This window comes from Carassius gibelio, chromosome B12 (assembly GCF_023724105.1).
Source record: "Carassius gibelio isolate Cgi1373 ecotype wild population from Czech Republic chromosome B12, carGib1.2-hapl.c, whole genome shotgun sequence".
Classification (NCBI taxonomy): Eukaryota; Metazoa; Chordata; class Actinopteri; order Cypriniformes; family Cyprinidae; genus Carassius; species Carassius gibelio.
In genome coordinates, this window is record NC_068407.1 from 17779799 (window position 1) to 17796093 (window position 16295).

General features: G+C 39.4%; 1 protein-coding gene across 2 annotated transcripts in view; it reads left to right on the forward strand.

The window, feature by feature from the left end:
- The window catches only part of LOC127968991 (protocadherin-15), a 237780-nt gene that overhangs the window by 26440 nt on the left and 195045 nt on the right, over positions 1–16295 (forward strand). The gene's annotated exons all lie outside the window — the stretch shown is intronic.

Here is a 16295-nt window from a genome sequence, read left to right on the forward strand (position 1 = left end):
GTGGAGCTGGATGAGTCAGAGGAAGCCAGAGGGGGCAGTGCGATGTCTCTTGAGTCGCAAACAAATCCACCCAAGTCTGGCCAACATCTCCAACTCTGCTTCATCACCCCAGTGTGAAGCCGCCATTCCCCGGGCTTCGTCCCCTGCCTCAACAGGATGTCTGCTCCCATATTAAGATGCCGAGGAATGTGAACTCCTCTGAGCGAGAGGAATTCGTCCTGGGCCCACACAAGGATCTGGTACGCTAGTTGTATAAACGGTGTGAGTGCAGAACTCCTTGATGGTTGATGTAAGAGACCACCGCTGTGTTGTCGGTGCGCACCAACACATGGTGACCACTTAGGTCTGGGAGAAAATAATGAATTGCACAAAGCACGGCCAGCATCTCCAGGCAGTTGATGTGCCATGTCAGATGGCGACCACTCCACAGACCACGGGCAGGGTGGCCACTCATGACCGCACCCCAGCCGGTGAGGGACGCGTCCGTCGCTAGCATACCGCCGCGACAAGGAGCTCCCAGCACCGGGCCCTGGGACAAGAACCAAGGCTTCCTCCACATATCTAAGGCACGTAGGCAGCGCCGCGTGACCTTTAGCATGCGAAGTGGGTTTCCCCTCAGGGAGAACCCCTTTGTCTTGAGCCATCACTGTAGGGGTCTCATGTACAGCAGGCCAATAGTATTCACGTTGGACGCAGCTGCCATCAGACCCAGCAATCTCCGTGACTGCTTGACAGTGAGTGACCAGCCTTCTCTCACTCTCGTGACTGCAGTGAGGATCGACTCGATCCGAGCAGGTGACATATGTGCCTGCATCGTGGTCGAATCCCACACCATGCCCAGATAAGTGGTTCTCTGAACTGGAGAAAGCACACTTTTCTTGGCGTTAAGTCTTAACCCCAGCTCTTCCATGTGAGCGACAACGACACCTCGGTGCCGAACCGCCATCTGCTCAGATTCAGCTGATATCAACCAGTCAACAATGTGGTTGAGTCGGGAAAGTGTGGGGTGAGAGTGCAATGCCAGTGGAAGATACTTATTGGTAGGCTTTTTCCCTCAAAAGCAAACCTCAGGAACTTCCGATGAAGAAGGATGGAGATAAGTGCATCTTTTGATAGATCGTGACACACCAGTCCTCAGACTTGGCCTGTGCAGTCGTGCTAAACTTCAGTCCCCTGACTGAGAGGTTCAAAAAGCACAGATCTAGAAAAGGACACAACACCTCATCCTTCCTCGGAACAGTGAAGTATCGGCTGTAGGACCCGGACTCTGCAACCCAAGGAGGGACCACCTCGATGGTCTCCATTCCTCAGAGAGAGTCTACTTCTGTTCCATTACCAGAGCCTGCTTGGGGCCCACCAGAACTGGATTCTGTGGCCTCTCACTACAGTGTGCAGGACCCACTGAGACACATTTGGCAGTAGTTTTCACGCTGCAATATAGTCTACTAAGGGAATCAGCCTCTCAAGACTGATCTCTGGTTGCATCAGCGCAATTGGCTCTGTGCCCTGAAGCGGCGTACCGGCTGGAGACGGCCGAACTAGCTGCTCTGGAAACCTCCCAGGAGGTCGCAAGCCTCTTAGCACCGCTACGTTTCCGGGCGGTAACTGAGAGAAGCGCTCGCTGGTGACCGCTGCGCCCTGGAACACCGGCAGGGTTGGCAGATCGATCTCCTGAGGGCACTGAGGAGAGACAGGCACCGTGCAATGTGGTGTACACTGCTCTTCCCCAGAGGGGCCTGCCCTCCGAGGTCCTGAGTCGCAGCATCAGGACTCTCGTAGCTGAAGTCTCCTAAAAACGACTGTCCTCAGATCCACATCGTCTGCTAGGAAGACTAGACCAGAGCCTGCTCGGGGCAGGACCCCGTGAAGTACACTTGGCAGGAGCTCCCACACCGCCATGTGACCTCCTAAGGGAACCTGTCTCGCGAGACTGGCCTCTGGTGCGCCTAGAGCCACTAGCTCGGTGCCCTGAAGCGGTGGACCGGCAGGGGACGACCGTACTAGCTCCTCTAGAGACCTCCGTAGAGGTAGCGAGCCTCTCAGCACCTCTACATTTCCGGGCGGTAACTGAGAGAAGCGCTCGCCGGAGATCGCTGCGCCCTGGAACACCGGCAGGGTTGGCAGAACAATCTCCTGAGGGCACTGAGGAGAGGTGGGCACCGTGTAATGCGGTGTACACCACTCTTCCCCAAAACGTCCTAGGCGTCAGGACGTTATGCTGAAGGCTATCCAGCGAAAACAACGGTCCGTAGAACTGCTTTCCACTAGAAGCCTTCGGCCTGGGAGCGCCACTTTGACTCTGGCGTCTGCGGAGCACAAAAGTGACACACCCGGCACGTGGGGCTGGAACACGGTTAGGACTGCTCCGCCCAGCAGCCCCTGACCGCCTCAACCTCCTCAGAGGAAGAGCGGTACACACGTGTTCTAACAAAAGAAATCACATCCCTAGAGCCCCTGTACATCTAACTTCACATAGTCAGATAAATGTCATTTTATTCCTTAGAATTAAATGTAGTCAGCAACCAGACTAGTCAACACGGTCTGGTGTAGAAAAACTCACATAAAAATGAAACCATGTAATACATGCTTTGCCTCGGCAGCGCTCATGTCTTTTATATATATTTTATATATATACTGTCTCAGAGGGCGAAGAAACTGCAGCGCTGGTTTCCAAGCCTCGAGAATGAGCTCTAGATCTAGTGAACACGGGTGGAGATAGGCCGTCTCCAACCCGTTCGCCAGATCATGTGCGATTCCCGCTATCGCGGTCGCTGCTGTGCCTCGGCAACCGCGCGACCGCAACTGCAGGATCGCATGCACGGACACACTCCTCGGAGCGTGCCCGGCGAGAGAGCATGCAGCAGTAGCGAGCTGTCTCAGAGGGCGAATAAACCGCAGCGCTGGTTTCGAAGCCTCGAGCACGAGCTCTAGATCTAGTGAAAACGGGCGGAGATAGGACGAGCCTGCAGGATCGCATGCACGGACACACTCCTCAGAGCGTGCCCAGGGAGAGCGGAGCGCTTAACAGTGAGAAAAGCACAGTCAGCCCCCCGAGAGCTGACTGCGCGAGCTCCACTCTTCATTAATGCTGCTTATGTTAATATTAGGCATAATATGCTTGTGCAACTGGTGCTTGTGTGACTGGTGCTTGTGTAACTGGCGAGCTCATCGATGCCTTTCCACATCAATCTCCTCAGAGAAAGACAGGCAGCGCCGGCGCGCCCTCTCATCGGGGAGAATGTACCGCAAACGCCGGATCTGGTGGATAAGAAAGAAGATAGGGACTTGCCCGTCTTACATTCCTTCCAGCAGATCCGAAAGCGAGTCCCGCGAGCACAACCACCGTTTCGCCTCGGCGAAAGCGGGACTGGCACCGCGAGAAACGCCAGTGAAAGCTCTCTCCTCAAAGAGAGCCTTCTGAGAGTGAAGCAAAGGCTCGCATCGCAGCCGTCAACTCCCTCAAAAACTGACACTGCGCGCTTCACTCTCAAGCAGACAACTTTTTTTTGTTTTGTTTTTTGGGCAGGGAAAAACACACAGCCTGAGCGCTGCCTGCTCTCGCCCAAAACTTCCCTTGTTTAAAGCTTTGACAATGGAGTTTATCAGTGGACAAACGACACTAAATAAGACTAAATAAGACAAACAGATAGTGACTGACACACACACAGAGCGCTTGCTGAAGGCACAAGGCTGATATCCGGCTTCGCCGCTCATGCTTTTATGCTTCCTGGTCTCGCCCTTCCTTTGGACTGATTATACATGTTATTCAGAGACGTCACGCTGGACGCGTTCCCCAAACGTTCTCGATGCAGCTCGAGTTCCTGAAGAGGAACTGGTTTTATAATGTGTATAAATGACTAGATCATGTGGAGGTTGTACAAGTAGTTTTGAGAATTTCATTTCTGATTTGAGAAATGCACCAAAGTGACTGAGAAAAACTGTAATGATTATAATGACTTATACTGTGTTTTTATGCATTGCGTTGCATATCGTGCCGCGTAAACATTAAACCATGTCTGCATTTCTGATCGGAGAAACAACTAACAAGCGCTACTCTACACTGCCTCACCTTATATAACAGCCCTTGAGCACAGACCCATTGTAGGCTAGTTTACATGTTCAGGAAACAGTTCTCCATAAAATGCGTCAAACAGGGTCACACACTGCAGGCATGAGGGGGTTAGAGAACAGCGCGGCCGACGGATTCGTCGAAGGACACAGGTGACAAATGCCGATACGGCGTTCCACAGAACGAAGCTTATGTATTTCCTCAGCAGCCATCACGGATCAGCTCTAGGCATGACAAAGCAGATATTTTCCTCTTTTGTTAAGCCAAACAAGGTAGTTTCGTTTTCACAAAGTAACACAGCATCTCCACAACATGGCAGCAATAACAATACTACAGTGAAAATAAAAGTTACACCTTCTTTGCGTGAACATTTGAGTGGCGTTATGTTAATCAGAACTGATCTGAATAATGACATGATTGTTGATTGAATTCAATTAATTAATGAATCAACAGTGAATTGACTGAAGCTGAATAATTTTATTTTATTGTCTTTTACTTATTGCTCATTTGAAGTTCTTTCAAAATGAATGAACTTTACACAGTTACTGAACTGAATAATAACACTATTGTCTTGCTAAAGCTGCTTTATAGTAGAATTTGTGGTTTGCCTTATTTTTAAAGTTTGCATTATCAGTTTTTGATCCTGTTTAATATTGTGAAGCTGTTTTGAAAATCTATATTATATTAAGAAATATATTTCTTCACCGGTAGAAACTTGATATTGATTCAATAAATGCTCTGGCAGATTAAGTGAGTTCATTGAAGCCAGCAGACTGAAATGTACCTACTAAGTTTGAGTCTTGATAAGAATAAGAGTCATTTGTTTGAGATTCAGGTTGCATTAACCATGCAAGGATAAAAATATATGTTTTCTTGACATCATTTTATGGTAATGATCTCAAGTTACATTCAAAAAAGGGGTGTTTATGCTCAATGACAAATGACTTACTGTACCATGGATATGTTAATATGCTGTCTCAAAGCGGTCATTACATGTTTAAACTGGACTGTGGGTAGTTAGTTATTAAGAGGCAGATTGAAATACAGCGTACAAAAGTGCCAAAGCTCTCCTGTGCAATTTCCTTCATTGCGTGCTAATTGACAGTGATGGATGTGAACAGATTTACTCAAATCCATTGGAGAACATTTTTGGACAAAATGATGTGTATGTTGCACTGATGAAAGCAATTTTTGTTCTTCACACTTACCTAATACCTCCCATGGTGCACCTCACCAGGGTGCAGATGCACAGATGGTGTACTGTACGCTGCTACTTTGATGGGCATTTTCTGTTCTCTGTATCTGTGTGCTTAAATACTGTGTTACTATAAGAAGGCTTTAGGAGAAAGTTGACAGCTGCATTTGCCTTTGAACATAATTGGAACAGCTTACAGGTGTGAAAGAGTGTCAACACTTATGCTGACCCACTAATCACAAAACAACAACACCAACAAAAACCTTTTAGAAAGCCAGATTTAGAGAACCATTCGTTTATTGCGGTACCCATATAACTTTCGCAACAAAATGTAATTTAAATTAAGCAGGAAGCACAAGAAAACAATTTATGCTCGTAAATTTCTAGTAAATTACACAAACTGTTGTAAAGAAACAGCCCTTAACACATTCAATTTGGAAGTAGAAAAACTGAAATAGTATTTTCTTTTAAAAAGTATTCCAAAAATCTGGATTAAAAAAAGAGAAAATGTGATTTCACGATTTTACATATAATGATACCATACTCTAGCATATCATACAATGTGATACTAGACTTTGATTTGAGCCATTTAAGTTTTTTATAATTTTAGTGCAGAAAGTGTTGTAAATTTGACAGTTTATGTCTGTATCTTTCAGAGTTTGGAGATTATCTCAGCATACAATTTGATTTTAGTATGAGTGAATCCCTTCTCTCTGTTTGTCTTCAATACCACATCACTGCAGAAATAGATTAAATAGTTGAGCATTTGTCCATGAATTTGAGAAGTGTTTTCTTGGTCAAATAAAGGAAAATCACTTCTCTTCATTTCAGCTCTTCTATAAATTGTCAGGATTTGTAGTAATCTCTTCTTTTTCAATTTACCTTGAAATTTCTCTCCTAAAGCTGTGAATCTCTATGCAATTATTAGAGTAAAGAGTAATCACATTCATCCAAGAGTATTATCCTCCTTAATGTATGCAATGAGATGCTGCCTTTACCTCAAATTACAGATAATGCACTGTTTTTGCTCAATTTTCACTCATTTTATCCTCTCGTCTCTGAGAGCCACACATTATTTTTTAAACCTCTTGAAAGCTACGCCACATAAAGATCATCATTTTGGCAAAAAATATGTCAACTTTGGAAAGCTTAAACTGTAATCAGAGTTGTCACCGGGAAATAGTGATAAAGTTTGCTAAGGAGACGTGTCTTTCTCTCACTTTCCTTCTCTCCACTTAGCTGCAATTTACAATACATGTATAATACATTATAAATACAATATAATTACATGGTTAAGTACTGAGTAAAAATATTAAACAGCATTTACTCAGGATGGTCAAGATGGCCAATTAGTAATTTAAGAACTGACAAAATGATTGCTGATGTCGACTAGTTTTGGAGTTTTAAAACTGTGGCTGTAATGGTGGTACAATAAAGGGAATAAATAAAAAAGGAAGCAACTTAAACATGCTTTTGACTTCTGTCTGTCGAAGGGCTGCATGTTCTTAGTTTTTTTCTTTTTTTTTTATTCTTGGTAAATGTACATTTTTTTATTTGTTGGCCATTGGGTTGGATCTCCATGAGTGTGTCGTTTTAAAATGTATACATTTTTAAACATGCTCTTTGCGAGTATAGCCTACATTCTGTTAAATTTTGTTGTACTTTGTCCAGAATGCAAGAGCTATGCAGGGTCTGAGACCAAATAGCTGTTCAGACGACTTAAATATAAAATATATAAAAGCTGTTTTTACAAGCATCATGAATAATTAATTCTCTAATTTCTTGGGAAGTCATGCTATAACTAACCTTTTTTTTATTTATTGCATTTGGGTACATTTGATTTTGCAGTCAAATGGGTTTATTTTTATTTTATTTTATAATTTTATCAAGGTTCTTCAAAGGGCCTTAAATGAAAATATCTTATAATAGAAGAGGTGCATTCAATTTCATGTATGTGTTGCATTTTTTGATGCATATAAAAAAAAAAATAAAATAAATAAAAAGGAATTCAGTATCACTAGTGTGGCTGTTTGAGTTTGAGTTTTCAATATTGAATTTAGATGTATTACACATGAGAATGACTCATTTTAGCCTGTGAGATTTCAGGCACTATTACAATCATCTCTCAGGTAGTTGCTTTGATGGAACTCATTTATGATTGAAATATTTGTGAATTGTGTATAGAACTGCTAATAAACTACCAGTTTCAGTAAAAATACACAAAATCTGCAATGCCCCTGTAACTGCTGAGTAATGCATTTAAATGGAATAAATGACTTTTCCAGTGGAAGGAAACAAATCAACCTGTAACCTCAAGGAAGGTTTCATTTAGCACTTGTCTCAGCAATTTCTTCAAATGGCTGGAGTTATGATACTGAAAAGACTTTTGGTGAAAAAAAGAGAAACAATTACACGAGGAGCCTCTCAGCATTGTTTACTCCTGTAAGGCATTGAAGACCATTGCACAATGTTCATTATTACATTAGCACCTCATTACCGTTCTTGTGCTCCTCTTTGTACATTTAATGTTATGTATCGGTGGGTAAGGACCCTGATGATGATTGAGTGGACATTGGAGGTTACAGCATGGGCTGGAGGTTAGATTAACTGTCAGACCTCAATAAAGTTGGTGGCTCAGTAGGTGACCAAGCTAAACCCAGTTTAGCACTGAAATTCCCCTCGAGTGTCCACAATTGGATTGCTAGGTAATTATGGTTACATTTAAGTGAAGACTTTTGATTTAGGCTAGATAGTCTAAAAAAAAAAGTTTGGGATTTTGGTGTTTGGTGGAGGCTTTTTTTAAATAACTCTTGAGAGTAAGCTGAACTGTTGTTTGGATGCAAGGATGAAGGGTGAAAGGGCATCCATTTTTATCCCAACTTTGGACATGCTTTGCATCAACTCATCATCTTCATCTGACCATGCCCTCCTCTGGCTCTTGTTAAATGTCCTGTGTGCTCTCTGATCAGCTTCTCTGCGTCCAATTAGAGCCACAAAACTGACCGAAGTGACCCTTGCTTGATGATTAGATTTGTTCGTACTTGAGCCAACTCTGTCAATTAGTAGGCTGCATTTGATCTGAGTTATTAGTTTTGTCCTCATGTTTGAGTTAGGACCAGCATCCATTTCTGTCTTTGAGGCTGAGACCTACTGAGTTGCCCTTTTTGTCTCAACCATCAACTGTTCAGGATGTCTTCCAACCTAGCCTCAGTGTAAACAAGCGCTTGTGACAACGGTTCTGTAACACTGATATTACTGTACATACCTATTTACAAGTTTCGTGGCTGTATCAAGGTCAAGTGAGTGGTACGTTTGTATTTACGTTTTTGCGGCGGTTCTGGGGAGTAACCAACCCCCTACACCAAACCCTAAACCTGCCCAATAGTGTTGACGAAAGAAAAAAGTGATATAAAAACACATTTGCTGATGCGACCATGCTATTTTTACTTTTTTCTATGTGGGCTTTAACTGTTTTGTTGGACGGTAGTTCTACAGGATTCATACGCGAGTCACAACTGATAAGCTACTAGATATTGTAGAAACTCAATTTTATGTAAAGCTGCTTTGCAACGATTTGTATTGTAAAAAGCGCTTTACAAATAAATAGAATTTAATTAAATTCTGGAACGCTTCACTTCACAAGTGCAACACCATATTGCCCATACATATGAAGCTGTATACTGTATGTGATTCTAAAGAATCAGTTTTCAAATCTTGTAGCCTGAAAAATTTGTTTTGAATTCATAACATTATAATATATAGTTTTACTGCCTCTATTGTTTATTTCAACTGGAAACTGCAATGATTATACTGCATATGATTTTCGAGATTTGCAGAAATGTAGGCTGAGGCATGTACTGTATTTCCAATGGATCTGGGTAGAGGTCTTCTCTGGCCTGGTTGGAATGCTTAGCCTGGTCAAGGACATCAGTTGGAGAGAGGCTTTCTCAAGTCTAAAACGTGAATGTGACTAAAACATTTTTTTTTGGAATCCTCAATTAATCTATTGATTATTATTTAGTTAATCAATTGTTAGTTGTTTAACCCTTGTTTAACTCACCTATAAATAAGAACTGCAACTTCTGCCATTGATTTTTCATGTCTTTATTCAAACGTTTGCTCATATTTCTTTACAAATAACTAAAAACTAAAGTGCCAACATTAAAAATTAAATAAAAATAAAGCACACATGTCCATGATGGCTGAGTTCAGAGTAAATCTCTGCGATTGACAATAGCATTTGTTTACTGGTGTAAGTCTTGAAATGTTTTGTTCGTTCTGCAGATTGAAAAAGCTATTCGAATACATATCTGAATGAACAAACAGATGCAGTCAAAACTGTATTCTAACTCAGGTAACCATAGCGTAACCTTATTAAAGCATCCATATTGCTGGGAAGTTTTATCACAATTGACTGTGCATTATTAAATGAATTAATATGAATCCAATCAAGGAGCGAGATCATCCATCAGATCTTTTAAACAATTGCTTTGTATCCAAGTGGAGTGTAATTTTAAGCCTGGAATCTCACACCCATAATAACTCATAACCAGCTGTTCAGTGTGTTTTCATTCATGGAGCAGGTTTGACGAGAATATGAAGTCTTAAAGACGCATTGATGCATTCCATGCAGATCAACGTATTTTTGATTAAGTCAATGCATCATGTCACCCCTAGTCCCAGCTAGCATCTGTGCTTCCCGCCAGTGTGAATCATCGTTTGGCACTGGACCACCTCCTTCCCTACATCCATCTCGTCTAACGACAACCCGCCTGGCCATTTCTAGGTTTATAAGGGAAATAAGCCTGTCTCAGCAGCTACAGTCCTTCACAAAGCCACTTCATCACCGACATCCACCAAACACTAGGGTTTGCATGGCCTCTCATTTTTACTAGTTGACTGTTTGACCAGAAATGTATTGACTAGTGAATGCAAACCCTAGATCAGTGTTTCCCAGCCGTGTTTGTCTAACATTTCAACATCTCTCCACTACACCTTTACTATATGAATGGTTATGTAACATTTGCAGACTAAGAGGCATCTGAAGCTACAGCTATTATGTAATTTTCGGGTGAGATGTTTATTGGGCTTGGGTTACAGAGGCTCTCGGTCTGATTTGAGGTGACGGAGGAACATCTCTTGAAGTCTGCTTGCATGCTTTAGAGGATAAAAGCCTGTTGTTGGCATAGGTGAGCCTGTGCGGTCACAGGGAAATTGTTCCTTAAGTCAAAATTTCTGGCTCCAGCATTGTGCAAAAGTACATTTTAGCTGTATAATATATTACCGTGGTGAAGTAAACAGGCAGGTATTTGAATTATGCATGTTATAAGAAAAGCTAGTGGAAACTCGTGGTACACTCTATTCTATTCTATTCTATTCTATTCTATTCTATAGGTGCTCCATTTAAATGCAGTCTAATTTGTTCCACCACAGTTTCATAATGCAACAAAAACAGAAAAGATATTTATTTTTTTCATTCTTATGCACATTTATTTTACAGTGCAGTTGCATCACAATAATAGATTTCCGTCTTAGAGTTTTCATTCTTTTTTTTCCCTTTTTTTTTATATTTATGTGTGACATTTGAGGATTGAGGCAAATGAGAACCAGCACACTGTTTTTTTTTTTTTTTTGAGCACGCTGGGTAACATAAAACTGCCTCTGGGGGTCAAGGCTATTTAGCATCTTCTTCACTTCACATCCCAGCAAAAAAGTGGAGGATGTTTTTTTTTATTTTTATTATTTCCACAAAAAGACAAAAGTTTCAGTTTACTACCGTTTGAGAAATGTAGCCTTGCAGTCACCACTCAGGAGGCTGGGGAAGTACAAACAAAGTACATTTACATTTAGTCATTTAGCAGACGCTTTTATCCAAAGCGACTTACAAATGAGGACAATGGAAGCAATCAAAATCAACAAAAGAGCAATGATATGCAAGTGCTATAACAAGTCTCAGTTAGCTTAACGCAGCACACGGAGCAAGTTCTTTTTATTATAAAATAAATAAAAAGAAAACATAAAATAGAAAAATAGAGCAAGTTAGTGTTAGAGGCCTTTTTTGCTTTTGTTAACTGTATAACAAATGAAAAGAAAACAGATAGAATACACATTTTTGAAGATGTCTTAGGACTCGGAAATGAGTTAAGCAGGTCATTCCACTCGAAGGGAACAGTTAATTTAAATGTCTGTGAAAGTTATTTTGTGCCTTGTTTGATTAATTAAATAACAATATACAAATATACAATTGTTAAATTTAACATGGTACCAAAATTGATACTAAAGAAGACAAAAATATAGTATAATAATAATAATAATAATAATAATAATAATAATAATAATAATAATAATAATAAAGATCATGTAAAGGAGGCAATTGTTTAAATTAGGGAGAGAAAAAAAAAACATTGATACCAAAGACAAAAAAACTGATACCAATGTATGAGTTCTCAGTTCCGAGGATCATGTTTTTGTTATAAATTGGGAATTGGAAGAACAGTGTTTGCTGTGCAGCTTTGTTAGGATGCACAACTTTGGAGATGATTTAGTATGTCTTTGATCTTGACTGTTATGACAGGTTTAGTTGAGTCACAACCAGCTCTAGAGAGCGTTCTTGTGCACATGTTTATCTGCCTTGCTGTGCTGAATCTTATGGATGATACACAAACAGTATATTAGTAAAAGAAATGCGTTACGATCTTTATATGCCAATTCTTTATACATTTTTTATATGTTTGGGATTCAAATCCCTCAGTAGGAACAACAATAGCATAATGGGCATGAAAATGGAATAAAATAAGTTTTAAAGCTAGCTTTTTTTGTTGTTCATGTTAGTGCAGTGACTCATTCAGTGTGTTTTCTTTTTTTTGCCATTCTAAATCTGATTTTTCTGATAAGTAATGACACACCTTTCCTTTGGTAGCAAACACTGTGCCTAATACACATTAATACACATAAACCTAATAAACCTACCTTCTGTACATGTGGAGCTGAAAAGTTAAATACAATAAGTTTCAAGCACATGAATGAGCTAGTTGTATGAATGCTGGCCTGGTATTTGAATTATTTCTACTTTTATGATATTCCCTTTTTTTTCTTTTTTTTTTGTCTCACAATGCAGTAACACTGCAAACTGTTCTATCAGCATTGTGAATTCTGTTCAAATTTGGAAAAGGTATTGGACAGAGCATACACTTAGCATTGTCCATATGCAGTTTTTATTAATCTCTGGAAATTCACACAGAAAAATCTATTACAGTGGAAGAATTATTATCTTATGACAAATGTATTATTTATTTACAATACAATTAATAAATGAAAATCCTGCTATATCTAAATGTTAAATGTAATTGCATGTATCTAAAAAATATCTAGTTGAGATATCATATTGCCCTACAGAAAAATATTGTAATGCCAGAATGCCTTTCATTCTTTCAGGTGCTAATAAGTAATGGCATCTGTACTGAAATAGTAAAAGGGTCAGCTGATAATTGATTCTGACCTCACTAGAAACTGTTATCCTCTTACAGTCATACAACTTTAGCCTGGCGTTAACTTTGGGATTGGGGTTGATTTGGGTTTTGATGCTAGATTTGTGTCTCTTACTAGGTCGAAAAATAGTTAATTATGAAATATTTAAAGGGTTATTAACTAATTTATTTATTTATTTACAAATAAATTAGTGATATAAATATAGTAAGTTTAGTGTTGTGTTTAATTCATTAAATTATTCTACATTTTGTTCAGTTAACTAAACTGTGAACTTGAACCGTCTTGACATATTCATACGAGCCGCTGACAGAGAGGCAACAGCGCAGAGAAAATATTGTACAAACCAGCAACAAACCCATTTAAAATTTAAAATTTAAAATATATAAAACCAGAGTTCTGTAAGAAAATTGATTTTGTTTAAATTAAATGACGAAACAAGAAATAAAAAAGCAAATAAATAAATGTATTTTTTTTATTATTTATAAACAATTACATAACATGAGTAAGACAAATAAATAATACTGTAAATCACAAAATATTTACAGTAGTCTTTTAGGTTACTTTTCTGAACTTTCAAAATACAAATAATACTTAGTGTGTTAAAAAATGTTATGTTTTAATACTTAGTGTATTGACACGAAGTAAACTTTATTATTTGGATATTTTTTAATTTAATATACAAATATAACTATAAAAACTATAAAAGCAATATTTGGTCAGTAGTAACAGGCAGTTATCTGTGAATCAGATGAAAACATAGTGACCTGTATAGCTTGATTGACTTTTAAAAGTCCATATCAATGTTAAAACCACCCCTACGCCCTGAATATGAATGATATTCATAGGGCTGTAATATCAGGGTCAGGGTCAGAGCAACGGCTCAGCTTAGCAAGAATAGCTGATAAAACTACCATTTGGTCTCCAAACTGAGGGGATGAGAACAAATGTGCAGTATATTTATTTTTTTACACCGTTATCTGTGCGAGTGATAAAACATTCACAGGATGTCAGATTTCCTGTGCCCAGGGAGTCTCTTTACACCACTGCAGTGCAGAATACGGGAAGTTGATTTGGCAGGCCAGGAATGATAGAGCTGGATGAACGTGTTGGAACCCTGTAGAGAGAACAGTGAGAACAATGAAGGAATGGAGGAAGACACACATTGACGTGTGAGCAGAGAACTCAGCTTACCGTGCCAAGTATCACCCAGCTTGCCCTGCACAGGTGTGCTGCCAGCTTGCAAGGGCCCCGGCCTGCTGCAAACCAGCTGCCAAGGGATGTCCATGACCGGTGCACTGCTGTTTGAGACAGCCCAGAGAGGGAATGGCGTGCCATTTCCAGAGATCATCCCGGCGCTCGCCCAGAACGCGTTCATCACCCATCGGTGTGACATAGAAAACCATCTGGCCGCATGCTGAGAGACACGGCTTTAGAGAGAGGGGGGAGGAGAAGTGTTTACGAGCAACCTGGAAGAGAGCGAAAGAGCTGTAGGTGTGCGCTGAGAGGGAGATAAGAACACGCCGGAGAAGAACATATTTCTAGTGCCTCGGCGTGCTGGGGAATATCATTAGTGTGTTGTCAAACTGTGATTCTTCTTTTGTATTTTTCCACTCAAGTGTACAGGAAACACATGCTGTCCTCCTCAGTGGGAAAAGAAAGAAAAGAATGAAAGAAAGAAAATTAGCATTAGACAGTCATACCCAGGAGCTAAAATTAATAAATAATAATTAAAGTTAATAAAGAAAATAATATTTTTAGAATTAATAATTAATTCATTTAGGCTTTATAAAAGATGTAGGTCCACTAGAGCTGAAATTAACTTGAGAAGGTAAAATAAAATTATTTTGTTAGTAATATAATAGTTTCAGTGCCTTAATTTGCAGAATGTTACATTTATTGATTTAGTTGCTGCACATAGTTAAAAGTGTTTATTAACAGTGTAGAATGAAAGTAGAATGATAGGTCTTCTAATGTACACCAAACAATTCACAGCATGAGGAAAGGAAAGGATTTTAGCACTAAAGTGTTACAGTGTTCACACATCTAGATGTAGCTGGTCTTTTTAAAAGGACTTGTGTTCCCTGGCTGTTTTATGCTCAGTAATCACTGGGGCTGATGACTCTCCTGAGATGGCTGCTCATATGATTAACTATCCTGCTTCACTTTAATGCATGACAACTAGGTGTATCCAAGGCATCCATTGGCTCATTCAACATTAAACCCTTCCAAATGTTAGCAGCAGGAACAAGATGACTTATGAGGCCATTTTAGTTTATTTTCCATTGCTCAAGGTTTGAGCTTTGTAGACCCTGTAACATGTCTTTGGCAATTATGATCGTGATGTAGTTGCATAAAAATTGTCTACACTTTTGTACAATACAAACCAAGCATATAAAGCAATATTAAACAACAACTCAGTGTGAGAATTCCTGTAGGATTTAGTTTGAATTAATAATGTCCTACAGCTGTTTGAAATGAAAGGCTGAAGTGAGTGTGATGTGCTCTATGCAGTGAACTGATTGCAGTGTGCAGTGTGTTCTTATGCTGTCAGCTGCTTTAAATCACATGCCGCAGTTGAGGAGCTCTCATTAAACCCACATAACACCAGGATGCTAGATGTGTGCTTTGGAATAAGTTAGATATGTATATCAGATCACTTTTATTACTGAGAGATTGCTCTTTTGTAGCTTGAGAGAGTTCTCATTTTTAATGATCAATTTCATGTTAGATGCTTCCCATAAAATTCTTTAGCCGAAATAAAGTAGACACCAGTGAAGCATTTTGTGACATTGTAAGAAAGAAGTGTGCTTAATTATATGGAACATGCACTTGTATCGTTCATCAGATCTTTAAAGTAAATTTTATAAATTGTACTTGCATAATACAATATGAACCCCTTGACTGTCACCCCGTCCCAAATACAGGATGCCTACGTTTACTTCACTATATTACAATCAAATCTAATCTAATTTTGACAAACTATATATCGTTGGAAAGGTCTAAGACTCCCAAAAAAAAATATTTTACCAATGTTTTTTGTTAAAAATGATGTAGGAAAAGTAATAGATTAATTTATGACAATCTACATTATACAAGAATTTTGACCTTTGTTTAAAAAAAAAAGACTTCAGAAGTTATATATCAACTAAAAACTTAAAATTTCTAAATTCATCCTTTAAAACCCATTTTAAAATCAAACATTGCATTACCATGCAAATGGTACATCAACATCATGTTGCAAAATGTTCAGTCATGAATTATAAAAATTTAGGTTTGTATCATGCAGATTCAAGTCTATCTTCAAATACGTGAGTTACAGTTGAGGGGTTAATGAATGAAAGCTTATACTTTTTTTAAGATGTCCTTGTTACAGTGTAATTGTACATTTTAGTACTGAGTAATAAAAATTAACTACATGTACTTACTATATGATTAGGGTTAGGATTAGAGTTTGGGGTTGCACTTTATTTTACAGTACGTGTACTAACATGTACTTATAGTTTACTTACAGTGTATTTATCTAAGAAAGTTCTGGTAACACAA